The sequence below is a fragment of the Nyctereutes procyonoides genome, unplaced genomic scaffold (genome assembly GCF_905146905.1).
Source record: "Nyctereutes procyonoides isolate TBG_1078 unplaced genomic scaffold, NYPRO_anot_genome, whole genome shotgun sequence".
In the NCBI taxonomy this organism is placed as follows: domain Eukaryota; kingdom Metazoa; phylum Chordata; class Mammalia; order Carnivora; family Canidae; genus Nyctereutes; species Nyctereutes procyonoides.
Genome location: NW_026575046.1, coordinates 35,225,269 through 35,238,258, shown reverse-complemented (window position 1 = coordinate 35,238,258; position 12,990 = coordinate 35,225,269). Strand labels below are relative to the sequence as shown.

General features: G+C 48.6%; 1 protein-coding gene across 4 annotated transcripts in view; it reads right to left on the bottom strand.

Annotated features, from left to right (window-relative positions):
- The window catches only part of CYFIP2 (cytoplasmic FMR1 interacting protein 2), a 124,364-nt gene extending 117,761 nt beyond the window's left edge, over positions 1-6,603 (bottom strand). For 3 of the 4 annotated variants that reach the window (XM_055325158.1, XM_055325159.1, XM_055325161.1), the window contains exon 1: positions 6,507-6,603. The gene's annotated coding sequence lies outside the window, so the exon portion shown is untranslated. Of the gene's footprint in view, positions 1-6,053; positions 6,073-6,506 lie in introns of those variants that run through there. The other variant, XM_055325160.1, reaches the window with a different exon arrangement.
- Positions 6,604-12,990: the final 6,387 nt, after the last annotated feature.

The following is a 12,990-nucleotide window of genomic DNA, read 5'->3' as shown; positions in this document are numbered from 1 at the left end:
ATGTACTTTCAAAGACAACATCGCAAGGCCTCCTTCCCAGCATTTCCAGGGACATCTAGCCAGTCCACAGCGTGGTCTCCAGGTGGCCTTCGCTACCTAACTCCCTCGCTGTGGGGCTTCTGGGAAAAAGGCATCGTCACCGGCAGCTTCTCTCCACACAAGGGACAGGAGGTCAGAGCAGAGAAGTTCATGTCTTGGGGCCTCTGGAGAAGGCCTACCCTCCTGGTTGTTTACAGCAAAGAAAAAGACCCTGGCAAGGTTAGAAACCTTGCCACTGCTCCTGCCAGCCAGTTCTACTCAGCTGCTTCCTGTGTTGTCAGGGCTGAGGGGGCCTTTCCGTTGATAACCCAACTGGGCAGATCCCATCCTCTTGCAGGCACCGGGGGTGGGGGTGGGGGGCACACGGCCAGGCCACGGAGGGTGGCCTGTCAATCTGCTCCCGCTGGGGCCTGTGACAAGCCACCATGTGAGGGGCACCAACGTGACCCATATCCGGAGATATGCTGCGTCTCAGAAGCACCTGCTAAAACTCAGGAAGGGAAGCCAGCTACGCTGCATCTGCTGTGGAAACAGAGTGAGACTGTAGGTTCAGCCCCCAGAGCAGAGCCTGTGGGCCTCAGTCTCACGGATGTGAAGTTGCAATTTGGTTGTGGCTCACTCTGAAAACTGACTTAGGCCCTGGAATCATATTTTCACTCATCCTAAAAAGGCCATTTCCCAGTCTGTAAAATATAGAAGCTGCCTGGGCAATAGTTCTCAACCATGATGTCAAAATCTCCATTGTGAAGGTTATTGTGGGCAACTTTTACCAGTAATGGTTTATGTAGTGAGGTGTGCAAGCAATGTACTTTTTATTATGTCTTTGGGAAGGTTCCAACTGCTCCTGTGCTATCATTGCTTGCATGTGTATCTTTCCTTGTGTGGGAGAAAACGGGGGTGGAGTGGGGAGGAGACTGGCTGCGGGTGTGGTGTGTTGAGCTCATCAATATTGTCGATCATATTACTAAAAGAAAGAAAAAAGACTGCAAACCCAAAAGCAACTAGTTAAGAATCACTGGACTTGAGACTATCTCAGGGCCCTTCCAACCGGAAAAAAAAATATGACATGGACAGTAGATGGAGACTCCATGCAAAGGTCTTCTTTTAAGACCATAGTTCTCCAACATGGATACCACACTGGCCAGGATGTTTGGAGTGCCATTAACCCGCCCATGGACATTCCTGCCTTTGTTCCAACTCTCTCCACTCTCCAGTAGACTCTCCTCTCCCCTTCTTGAATCCTACCCTTAACCACTGTCAAGGCTCAATTCAAGATAGGCCTCCTTCATAAAGGTCTGACCAAACTCCCCCAAACTTTCATTTCTCTGGATTCTAAAAGTGCACAGAGTCTACAATTTCCTACTGCATTATAAATTGATTTATATTTCACTAATTCTTTGGATCACCAAAAACAGGAATGGTCATCTTTTTTTTTTTTTTTTTTTTTTTTTAGATTGACTCATAGCCTTAGTATAGATCTGAGCACATGTTAGGCACATTTTATTTACTTAATAAGCACGATATGAACAACTTGCTGAATGCATAAGCCAACGGCCCAAAATGCCTATCTTCTGGTAAAAAAAAAATTTAATTTAAAATATTGTGGTCCTCTAAGGTATCATATCTAAGTCAACCTTCCTACTATGAAGACTTTGAAGAGACTTCTTTAGAAAATTCTGTCATGTAGTTTCCACCTTAACCCATAAGACACAGGTCCTTATTTCTCTTTCCCACATGAAGGTATAACATACTTGAAGGAAGGCTGGTGACTGACCCCTAGTCCTGATTTCTTTTCTTGCCATTCACACCTTGCCAAAATATGTCTTAAGGCAATACAATTTAAAAGCACACATTGACTATCTTTCTCAGGTATCCCTTCACTTAACACTGAGTTACTGAGTGTCTTCTATGAGGGTCAGCCCTACAGATTCTTTGGTCTCAGAAAAGATAAACAATCTTCTCATTCATCCCCCAGTTGATTTCTTATTCCACCCACAGGGGCAGCTGTTCCAAACCTCCGGAAGTCTCCTGAACTCTCCTAACCAGTCCACCACCTTTACTTTCTGTGGAGGACCTCATCTCCTCCCTTATTTAGAAGACAGAGACCATACAACATGGACATACTAACCTCCTTCGATCCTACGAAGAGATTAAAGTCTGAGAACCACTGCTCTAAGATGACCTAATGATGATGCAAACACAGAATCAAAAGGCCTATTGATGAAGTCATCACTGGGTCTCCTTCTTGGGTATCTCTCCATAAGGTCATGTTTACTTTCCTTTCTCCTTGCACTATTTCTGAGTTGCTGGAAGTCTCTCAAAAATGCCACTCGGCCATAATGGTCCCTGTAAGAATTCTGAAAACAATTCCTTTCAAGAATCTTCCTCTGCTGCCAGGGCCCAAGAAGTATGGCTTGAATGGTCATCCTTTGAGGCACACCACACACAGCCCTTGGCATAATGGCCATGGCCAGGAAGCCAATATCCAAACTCTGCATCCTGGGAGGCGTCCCACACCCACCAACTGAAATCTGAAGTGTCTTTGTACAGACAAGGCCATCCAGGGGCCTTGACAGAATCTGGGAATCACAAAGTGCCTTTCAGTTTCCCTTTGGCTCAATGTTACAGAGAGGCCACAGATTTGTCTTCTTAAATTGACACACAATATATAATTAATAAATTGTTCCTTTAGGAATAAAGGGCAGTCATCCAAAAGAGCCACACATTCAGAAACCTCTTTCTCTTCCCTGTTTCCACGGCCTTTCTTCTAAGACTGGGATTTATAGACATTATCTCATCTGCAGGCTCCTGTGGCAACAGGTAGGTAACAAGCAGGGCAAGCTGCTTTCCCTGGGCTAATTTTTAAAGTCAGAGAGGTAGTGGAGGATTTAAAGGCACATGGCAAGTCAAGGATAAATCCTGTGTCCGAAGGCCACTGCTCTGCTCTGTCTGCCTGGGAAGTGAAGCATGCCCTTAACATTTTTGGCTGGTTGCAAAATGCTAAAATGCACACAGGAGGAAAGTTCCTTCCTGACCTCTGTTTGTGTGTTGAAATATGAGAACTACCTCTGGGCTTCTGCTCAGTATATTCCCTCCCCTTCTTTCTGCCTACTCAAGTTATACCCACCTTCAGGGAGCTACTCAAGAGCACTTCCGACCTGAAGCCCTTACTGATACTACATCTTACCACTCTTTTGGTTAACTTTTGCAGGTAAACCTGCAGGGGCTAGGTTTCTTGGTCACAGAGCCAACTCCCCTGGGAAAAGCAAAATCCAGGAAGCCTCTGGAGGTAGGGTTGGGAAGGGCTATGGGTTGACTACACACATGAACCGTATTCTTAATGATTATACAATTAATGCACTAAAACAATAAATATATAAATATAATAGCACTTCATTATGTGCTAGACATTCTGCTTAACATGTTCATGCATCCCTCATTCAATTAGAGCATCCAGTATTGAATACCAGCTCCTTCCCCACTACCACTGACCTCCCAGTCACTGCCCAGCAACATGCTCTACTACCAAGGCAGGGTCTATCCTCTATGCCCTAGACATGGGTTTGCTCCTTAGAAGGACAAGACCAAAGGCCTGTTACAAAGACTCCAATGAGGTGACTGATGTCTTGTTTCGTCAACTACGAGTGAATAATTAATACTTGCTAGTAAAGAAATAGATGCATTGTTATGGTGGCCACATGGAGGCTACAAAAGGCCATTTTGTGAAGCTCTTGGTAGAACCCTGGGGCCAACAGCAGCCAAAAGGAACCTCTTTGAGAGTGTAGGCCGATTCTCAAATGTAGGGACTGGAGCCCTGTACTGTTTTCCAGGAGCGCTGTTTCCAATGCTAATTAGCTCATTGCCTATTCATCACCTCATTCAGCTTGCTGGTCAGTGACAGCAGCGGCGGCCCACTGAACACCCAAGAGGGCACAATTTATCAGAGGGTACATGTAGTGTTCTCCTGGGGCCCTTTTCCGGATTTTATTTTATTTTTATTTTATTTTTTAAATGATATATATATATATATTTTTTTAATTTTATTTATTTATGATAGGCACAGAGAGAGAGAGAGAGAGGCAGAGACACAGGCAGAGGGAGAAGCAGGCTCCATGCACCGGGAGCCCGACGCGGGATTCGATCCCAGGTCCCCAGGATCGCACCCTGGGCCAAAGGCAGACGCTAAACTGCTGCGCCACCCAGGGATCCCCCCTTTTCCAGATTTTAAATTCATGCCTACTTCCTTCTCTGGGCCAGCCTCTGATTTGATTCGAGAAAAAACTCTTGAACCCTCTTGGATCGTATACCCCATTCTTGGCCTAATGGCTAAAGCAAGTTTTTCAGTTTCTACTTTCAGCAGAGACTAAACAAGGCAGGCTTGGGTGCCTACAGAACTGGTCAGAACTTACCAGGAAATATAGTAACGAAGCTTAGTGAGCTGACAGCTAATGCCCCCCCACCAGAGGCTCAGTGTTCAGAACTAGGCAAAGCACTGGCTTTGTAAGCAACAACACACTTCTTGTGGCTCAGTAACTGGCCATGCAGATGGCAGCCAGTACCACTGAATAACTCTCTATAGCAAAGTTTCACCTCCCCCAAGTGGATACTGGGTGCACCACAGATACCTTCCAGTGCCAGGAACCCCTGGACTGTTACACAGACACACACTCCAATGGCATTTCTGCCCCAGCAGCAAACATTGCTGACAGATGCTAGATACTGTCATTTCAGTGACGGTTCCCCAACATTGCTACCCAGTTCCCCATTCCCACTTCCAGTCTACTGCCTGAAATTCCACCATTAGAGATAGCAAATATGTTGACTTAAAGCTTTGTTTTCCATTCAAATGCCTCCCAGCCTCTGTTTCCTTTCCAGTTAAACGACTTCTAAAGGAAGTCGAATTTCAAATTCGACTCTGCATCGAATTTCAAATTCTTTTGTATTTAGCTCTTAAGGATAAACATGTTCACTGGCTCCTTTCTTGAAAATAATTTTTGACATAGGAGACTAGGGGAAGCACAGAACATGGAGCTGGAGCTGGAGATGGGAGGCCTCAGGGAGAGTCACAGAGAAAACTGCCTCCAAGGCCTCTGCAATCCTGCCCAGGGATAAGGACCTAGAATTTTGCCCTCCAACATCTGTGATCTCCAGGGTTACTGGCATGGCCTCCCACAGGGCCAGTGCCTAAGGGTAAGTAAGATAAGACAACCTGCCCTAAGAGGGACCCGGGTAGGAGTTAGAAAAGAGGAGTATGAGAACCAGCACTCTCTGATTTGTCCCTCATGCCCGCAGGACTGCCCCAGTCTCCTTACCCATGCCAGGAAGGCACAGGCACCTGAGAGCTAGCTGGGAAAGACCCTTGCCACCTTCTTGTCCTGGCTGGAAGGGGAGCAGATGGCCCATCAGCTCTAGGTGAGTGCTTCGGCTCAACTGGAGACACCAGGCAAGCAGAGGTCAAAGGCAGATTCCTGGAGCTGAGGAGGGCCAGGGCAGTCCCAGGGTCCTTTCCTGCCAGGGTCTCCGCAGTACAGAGAACCGTCCTCCTGTCTGACCGTGACCATGCTTCCTGCCCCCGTCCCCACCCCCACCTCTAAACAGAGAGCCCTCCCTTCTCTTCCTTTTCACCCATCCATCGAGGGGGCGGGCTGTCCTGAAAAGCAGAAGCCACAACAGACAGGTAGGCGATCTTCCTGATTTCTTCAGGGCTCGAGAAAAATCCAACCTTTCCCGCACTCCTCCCCTTCCCCCGTCCTCCCCCGCCCACGGGCAGCGGGGAGGCAGAGGGATGCTAGCGTAGGCCAGCAGGCTTCGAAGCGGTCCCGCCCGCCTCCCGCCTCGCTAAAGCCCCCCACCCCCAACCACCGGCGGCCCCCCCGCCCCACCCTCGTCGCGTCCAGCGCAGGGCGCGCGCTGCTGTCCCCGGCGGCCGCCAGGCGGGCCCACGCGCCTCTCGCCGGCCCTGGAGGAGGGGATGGGCCGAGGCGGCAGAGGCGGCGGCCGGCGCTCCGCAGTACCTGGGCTCCGGGGGTCGCCGCCGCTGGGCTCGCGGCCCCCGCAGGTGTCTCCCTGCCCGGGATCAGCGCCGCTCCGTCTCCGGCCCGCGGCTTCGGCCCAGGCCGCGCACCTGCTGCTGCCGCCGCCGCCGCCGCCGCCGCCGCCGCCGCGCCCGAGCTGCGTCGCGTGTCCGCGCCTCCTCGCCCCGGGTCCGCGCCGCGGGGCCCGGGAGGGGCCGGGGCCGGGGCCGGGGCCGGGAGGGGCCGCGCGGGGCCTGCAGCCCTGCCCCAGGGGCTCCGGGCCCCCCCAGGCCGCGCCAGCCGGGGCGCCGCGCCGAGCGCCCCCCCTCGGGCTGGGTGGAGGGGCGCCGGCCCCCCGCGCATCCTCGCGGCCGCACCGACGTCGCCCGCAGCATCCCGGTGCCCAGGCCGGCGCCCAGGCCCGCGAGCGCCGCGCCGCGCCGCGCCGCTTACCTGCGTCGGCGGCAGGTCCAGGCGAGCGGCCCGAGGCTACCGGGGGCCCCGCGCCGGGGCGCAGGATGCTCTGCCCGCTCCGCCCGGCTCCGCTCGGCTCCCGCGGCCGCGGCGCTCGGCCCCGCCCCCGGGCCCGGGCCCGCCCCCGCCCCGCCCCGCCCCGCCCCGCCCCCGCGCCCCGCGCCCGGCTCCTCCCCCGCGCGGGGCCGGCCCTCCGCCGCCGCCGCCGCCGCCGCCGCCGTCACACAAAGAGCAGGAAATGGCTGCGGCGAGGGGCTCCCGGGGCGCCCCGACCTGCCCCGCGGCTCCTGCCCCGGGACCGCCAGCCGCGCGGCCCGCGTGCCGGACGGAGGGGGCACCTGCCCTCAGGTCTCGCTCGCCGGGAGCCACACCTGCCGCCGGAGGGGGAGGGCAGCCCTGGGCTGCGCTCGGGTCTCATCGATCTCGCTCTCTGTTTCCAAGCGCTCGTTTATCTACCTAATGTTTATTGAGCAGCTATTTTGTTCCGAGCCCCGTGCCAGAAGCTGAGTATGCACCGGTGTGCTGCCCTTTTGGAGCTTATTATCTACCAGGAGAGACGGGGCATACATTAACCTAGCTAACACGCACTGACAGCTGGAAGAAGTTCCGAGAAGGAACGAAACAGGGCAAAGTGATGGCAAATACAGCTGAGGCTGGGGGACCCATTGATTCTGGCCCCCAGTGCCGCTCCTCTGCTCAGGAATACCTTCTCCGTTCCTTGGAGCCAACCCCCGGAAGGGGCCAGCTCTTAAGGAGGCTCTGCCTCGACTTCATTGAGGGAGAATTGCCTGATGGACAAAAGGGAAAATACATGGCAACAGGAAGCCTTGTTCTGCGTTGAGGGCTGTTCAAAGGAACAGTTCTCACTGAGCTGCAGCCTCGTGGGCCCTCAGATCCAACCTTGAGACCCCCTACCCAAGTCACTTCAACACTGTTCCTGAGAAGCCACCGTGTCTATGACGTGAGGGATAATGCTTGCCCTTCCTACTTCACAGGGCAAACGCTGGAAAGCATTCGAGACGTCTTAAAGTGTGTACAGATATAAAGAATCAAGTCCTGTTACAAGGGAAGCTTTCTGGAGTGTTTGCCCAGGGCCCACAAATTTATACTTAATCACTCAGCTATTCCTATTAGGGGCTAATTATAGAGGGGCCGTATTCCTGGAGACTCTGGCAAAGGACTTGAGGAATCTTTGCCCTCATGGATCTCACACCACTTCCCAAACCCTCAGAATTCATGATCCTTTATGGTTTGATGTTACATCACTCACTCCAATTTAAATTGCTATTTCAGAAAGGATGACTTATATATATGTACACACACACACACACATTTCTTCCCCGTGAGAAAGCTGTGGAGGTGTTTGTGGAGGACGGCTTTGAAAACCGAACTGAGTCTCTCTTTTCTTGCTTGCTTGCTTGCTTGCTTTCATTCTGTCCTTCCTTCCTTCCTTCCTTCCTTCCTTCCTCCTTCCTTCCCCTTCCTTCCTTTTTTCCTTCCTTCCTTGTTTAATTTTTCATTTTCCACTGTGACCCTTAGTTTTTTGAGTGTCAGTGATTATGTAACAAGAGAGATTGGATCTTCATTCTAGAGGACATACTATGTTGGATGTTGTAGATTTCTGGAAGACACATTTCCCCTGCTACTCCTTCCTTGTCTTTTCACCTTTCAAGAACAAGTTGCTTAAGAGAAACAAAAAGACTACTGCATATATATTTGGTTAGATGTTAGGCAAGAATAATTCCATGACCCCTGATTTCCATTTGCTTATAAGGGGAAGCAGTATGGTGTCGTTCAAACCGCTGTGTTGGAAATCCAGAGGCTTGCCTTTTGGTCCCAGTTTTGCAAGTAAGTGATCCTAGGCAAGTCACTTCACCTGTTTCCCCATCTATACAGTGAAGTAAGTTGGATACATTCCCAAATCCTTCTACATGTAGGAAATCACATGAATTAAAGGGCATGCCCCTAACACACTTAAAGCACTTCACTAGCTCTCTATTGTTCTCAGTATGGAGCCCAAACTCCTTAACTAATGGCCCACAAGAGTCTTCATGATCTAGCATCTACCTCTCCAGTCTCTTCTGCTGTGAGCAAGCTCCCTATGCTTTTAGCTAAAAGCAATCTTTTAGTGTCCCAGATTTGCTGTGTCCTCTTGCATTTGGCCTTTACCTAAGCTGGACTTCTTGCTTGGAATGATCTATCCTCCTTCCCTCCCGCTTTTGCACTTGCCCCCAGCTTGCTGCCTAACCTCTATTTGTCCCTCTGGTGTCCACTTACCTGTCTGTTCCTTCAAGCTCCCTCCATGTCTGGAGAGACATGTTAGGCTAGTGTTAGTCACCTAAGCTCCCCAGAGCCCCCTGGGCTTCCTCTATCATCCACCTTGCTGTGCTGTGTTGTCACTGAGGACATACTTGCCTGCATACCATCATTAGAGCATAAAACTGAAGAGAGAGGGATGTGTCTTTCTTACTTCTCATTGCCTCCTCAGAGACTAGTACTTAATAAGAATTCGATAAATATGAGTTGAATCAATAATCAAAAGTAAAATCTTAGTATACATGTTGCCAATGAAATGTGTAGCCATCTGTCTACTGCCTTCAGATATGCTTCGTGTCCAACCCCCGGCTGCACCATCAGCAATGAGAGGACTGAAGCTATCAGGCAAAAATTGCTTTCCCACTTGTAAAGCTGTGGCCCACGCACTGTGGTTTCATGTGTGGCAACATTGCCTTGTTTTTAGAAAAGTCTCAGGTCACTTAGGACATCCAAGTCTCCATTTAAAATTCGCAGATTCTCCTTCATAGAAACCAGTACTTAGGGTATCTGGAATGGGTATAAGGATTGGTTCTGGAGACAGAGAACGTAAATATTAATGTTAATAATAATGGCTAAAATGTTTTAGAATCAATAATAATTGTTTTTAAAGTAGGCTCCTGGCCCAGTGTGGAGCCCCCACATGGGGCTGGAACTCACGGCCTTGAGATCAAACCTGAGCTGAAATCAAGAATCAGACACTTAACTGACTGAGGAACCCAAGTGCCCCTAGAATCACTAATAATTTTTTTTAAAGATTTAATTAATTTATTTATTTGAGAGAGAGAAAAAGGGAGAGAGTACAGGAGCACAAGCAGGGGGAGGGGCAGAAGAAGAGGGATTGAGAGAATCCCAAATTCAATCCGTGCTCAGTATGGAGCCTGGGGCAGGGCTCAATCTCAGGACCCAGAGGTCATGACCTGAGCTGAAATCAAGAGTCATAGGCTAAACCCACTGAGCCACCCAGGTACCCCTCAATAATAAATTTTTAAAAGAAGGAAAAGGGTATGAGATGGAGAGGAACTGTAAATAATACAAAAGAAGTCACTGAGTGCAATGGGCTTGCTACATGCAGTAGGCTCACACACTGGTGCGTGTAGTTAGCAGGAAAAGAGAAACTTGATGGTTTGTTTTGCAATTTACGTTGTCCATAAGATAAGACCTGAGCACTTGCTCAAAATTGCCTCATTTTACAGATGAAAGAACTGGGGCCCAGAGAGGGGAAGAGTTGCCCAAGGCTGGTTGGACCCAGACCCAGGCCCTCCCATAGGAAACTGGATTGTCTATTTCCTTCTTTGAATATGGAATAATTTGTTAAAGCATATGTTTTAAACTAACATTTATGAAATGTTTATTTGGGGCCAGCCTCTATGCTAAGTACTATCTATCTATGGATGGGCTCCTTGCATCCTTACGAAATCCTAAGAAACAGCCCTGTTATTTTATAAATGAAACATCGACAATGGTTTTGCTGCTGAAAGATTGCAGCCTCATCCTGGGCCATTTGGAAATGCATGTCTCCCCTTCACGCTGTCATTCTCTCATTTTGGTCATTTCTCACAACTTCTACAGAACTGGCCTCCCTTGAAGGTCAGATCTTTTACACATAACTTCATAGCAAAGAACATTTTATCCTTATTTAAACAAATTCTATATTCAATAATTTTAGATAAGAACTGTTAAGGAGGGTCGAGCATATTCTGAACAGGATCTGGAACACAGCAGTGTAGCCAAGGCCCAGGGGGCCCAGTGGTGCTGTGTTCTCAGAAGCTAGCATAATGAATTCTACAACCAGCTCCACAGAATGGTTGGGAGCATGGAATTTGGGGACAGATAGGTCTGGCTTCAAGCCCTCATCTGTCACTCACTAATTGTGGGACTATGAATTCTTTCCCTAATTTACTAAGCCCTCTTCTCATCTATAAAATTGATCATAATGATAGCTATCCCTTGAGTTCTTAGAAGGTTAAATGAAATAATAAATGTAATACATTAAGTGGAGTCATCATAAATACTTAAAAATGGCTGTTTTTATTGTTATCATTATTATTATTAACATGGTTTGAATTTTGGTGTGACCTCTAGGAGGAATGCAGGACTTGGAAGGAGCTCTGAGTTCTAACCTCACCTTTGTTAAGTAGCTCTATGACCTCAGGCATGTTCTCTGTGTATCACTTCCCTTTTCTGTCTGGTCAGACCCATGCACTCCTGCTTTTATCCCAAAGCTGCTGAAAGATCCAACATCATCTTAGATGGGAAAATGCTTTGAGATATACAAAAAAGAAAAGCAAATGAGTGTTTATATAGTTTGTCTCAGCTTATAGACACCCATGCCCCCATACGTGGTGTGGAGTAGTTTGAACAAAGTCAACTCTGAGCATGAAGCCTCTTTTTTTTGGCAGTACCTCTGTGGCTCTGAGATGTTGGCTGTGCGTGAGGAGCGAGTGCTGTGGTGCCTCTAGCCAGTCAGCTCTCACTTGCTGAGTTTCCCTTGGTATGTACCTTTTGCAGGATCCAACTGTATTAAATTACTTCAAACAGCCTAGAAAAATAAAGACAATTACAATGCCATTAAAAAAAAAATGAGGGAGAACCTGGGTGGCTAGGTGGCTGAGCATCTGCCTTTGGCTCAGGTCATGATCCAGGGGTCCGGGAATCGAGTCCCACATCGGGCTCCCCCTGGGGAGCCTGAACTCCCTCTGCCTATGTCTCTCCCTCTCTCTCTCTGCGTCTCTCATGAATAAATAAATAAAATCTTTTTTTTTAATTTAAAGACTTATTTATTTATTCATGAGAGACAGTGAGAGGGAGAGAGAGAGAGAGAGAGAGAGAGAGAGAGAGAGAGAGGCAGAGACACAGGCAGAGCGAGAAGCAGGCTCCATGCAAGGAGCCCGACGTGGGACTTGCTCCCGGGTCTCCAAGATCATGCCCTGGGTGGAAGGAGGCGCTAAACTGCTGAGCCACCGAGCTGCCCCAAATAAATAAAATATTTTAAAGAAAGTGAGACTTCAGGTTTTTCATCTTCCTTGGGTGCATCTCCCTGAAGAAGCAGAGACCTCTCCAATGTGATAATCCAGAGCAGTCACAGTAGGGGTATTCTTCTCAGAGACCTAAGCCACTGTGGAAACAAAGCCCCAGCAGGATTAAACAGCATTGGAGTCCAAGAGGACAACTGTGCCATACTCAGAATCAGTCTGGAAAATGGAAAGGCACCAGAAACTCCTTCACAGCTCTAGATGGGTGTAGGTGGGTGTGGGTAGAGGTGACCCTGGATGGTGAGGAATCACTATCCACTTGGCTTCTTCAGCTGATTGTCCTGTAACCTCGCTAGCACCTACTGCCTTTATCCTCAATGTTCCCAAGTCCTAATTTAAAAATAATGCAAAGAGGAACACCTGGGTGGCTCAGTGGTTGAACCTTTGCCTTTAGTTCAGGGCATGATCTCGGGGTCCAGGATTGAGGCCTGCTTCTCCCTCTGCCTATGCCTCTGCCTCTCTCTCTCTGTTTCTCATGAATCAATCAATCAATCTTAAAAAAAAAAATAAGCCCAGGTATTTAAAAAAATAATGCAAGGGAAGAATGGGGAATATAATGTATTTTTCTTGTTTTATTCTGGTTTCTATGCCTGAAATGTCCTTCCAAACCCCCTCTTCCTTGGGAGCTCCCATTTACCCTTCAGGACAGCTCAAACATCACTTCCTCTGTGAAGTCCTCCTTGATCCCTTAGGTGTTTTTGCTCTTTGTCTTTTCACTATATTGTCATCACTGCTCCATCAGGTAAACCTACAGCATCCCCTTGCAATCACATTTGATTCTCATTATTTGGTACTTACATTTTATAAAATTGCCATGGAGATGAGCACTAGGTGTTATACTGTATGTTGGCAAGTTGAATTTAAATAAGATATTAAAAAAATAAAGTTGCCATGGACACTGAATGAATGATACTGAACCATTGCTCCTAGGGGAAGTATAGGGTTAGGTTCCTGTGAGCCCCTGGTCCCAACATTTTCATCAACTGATCTATATATAACCTTGTTTTACACACATTTCTGTTGAAAAACACTTTTATACCTTGTGGACTCATTAATGTTAAATTCACAGTTAATAGCATTATAACTCATGCCTGAACGAAACTTATGTAGCAAAC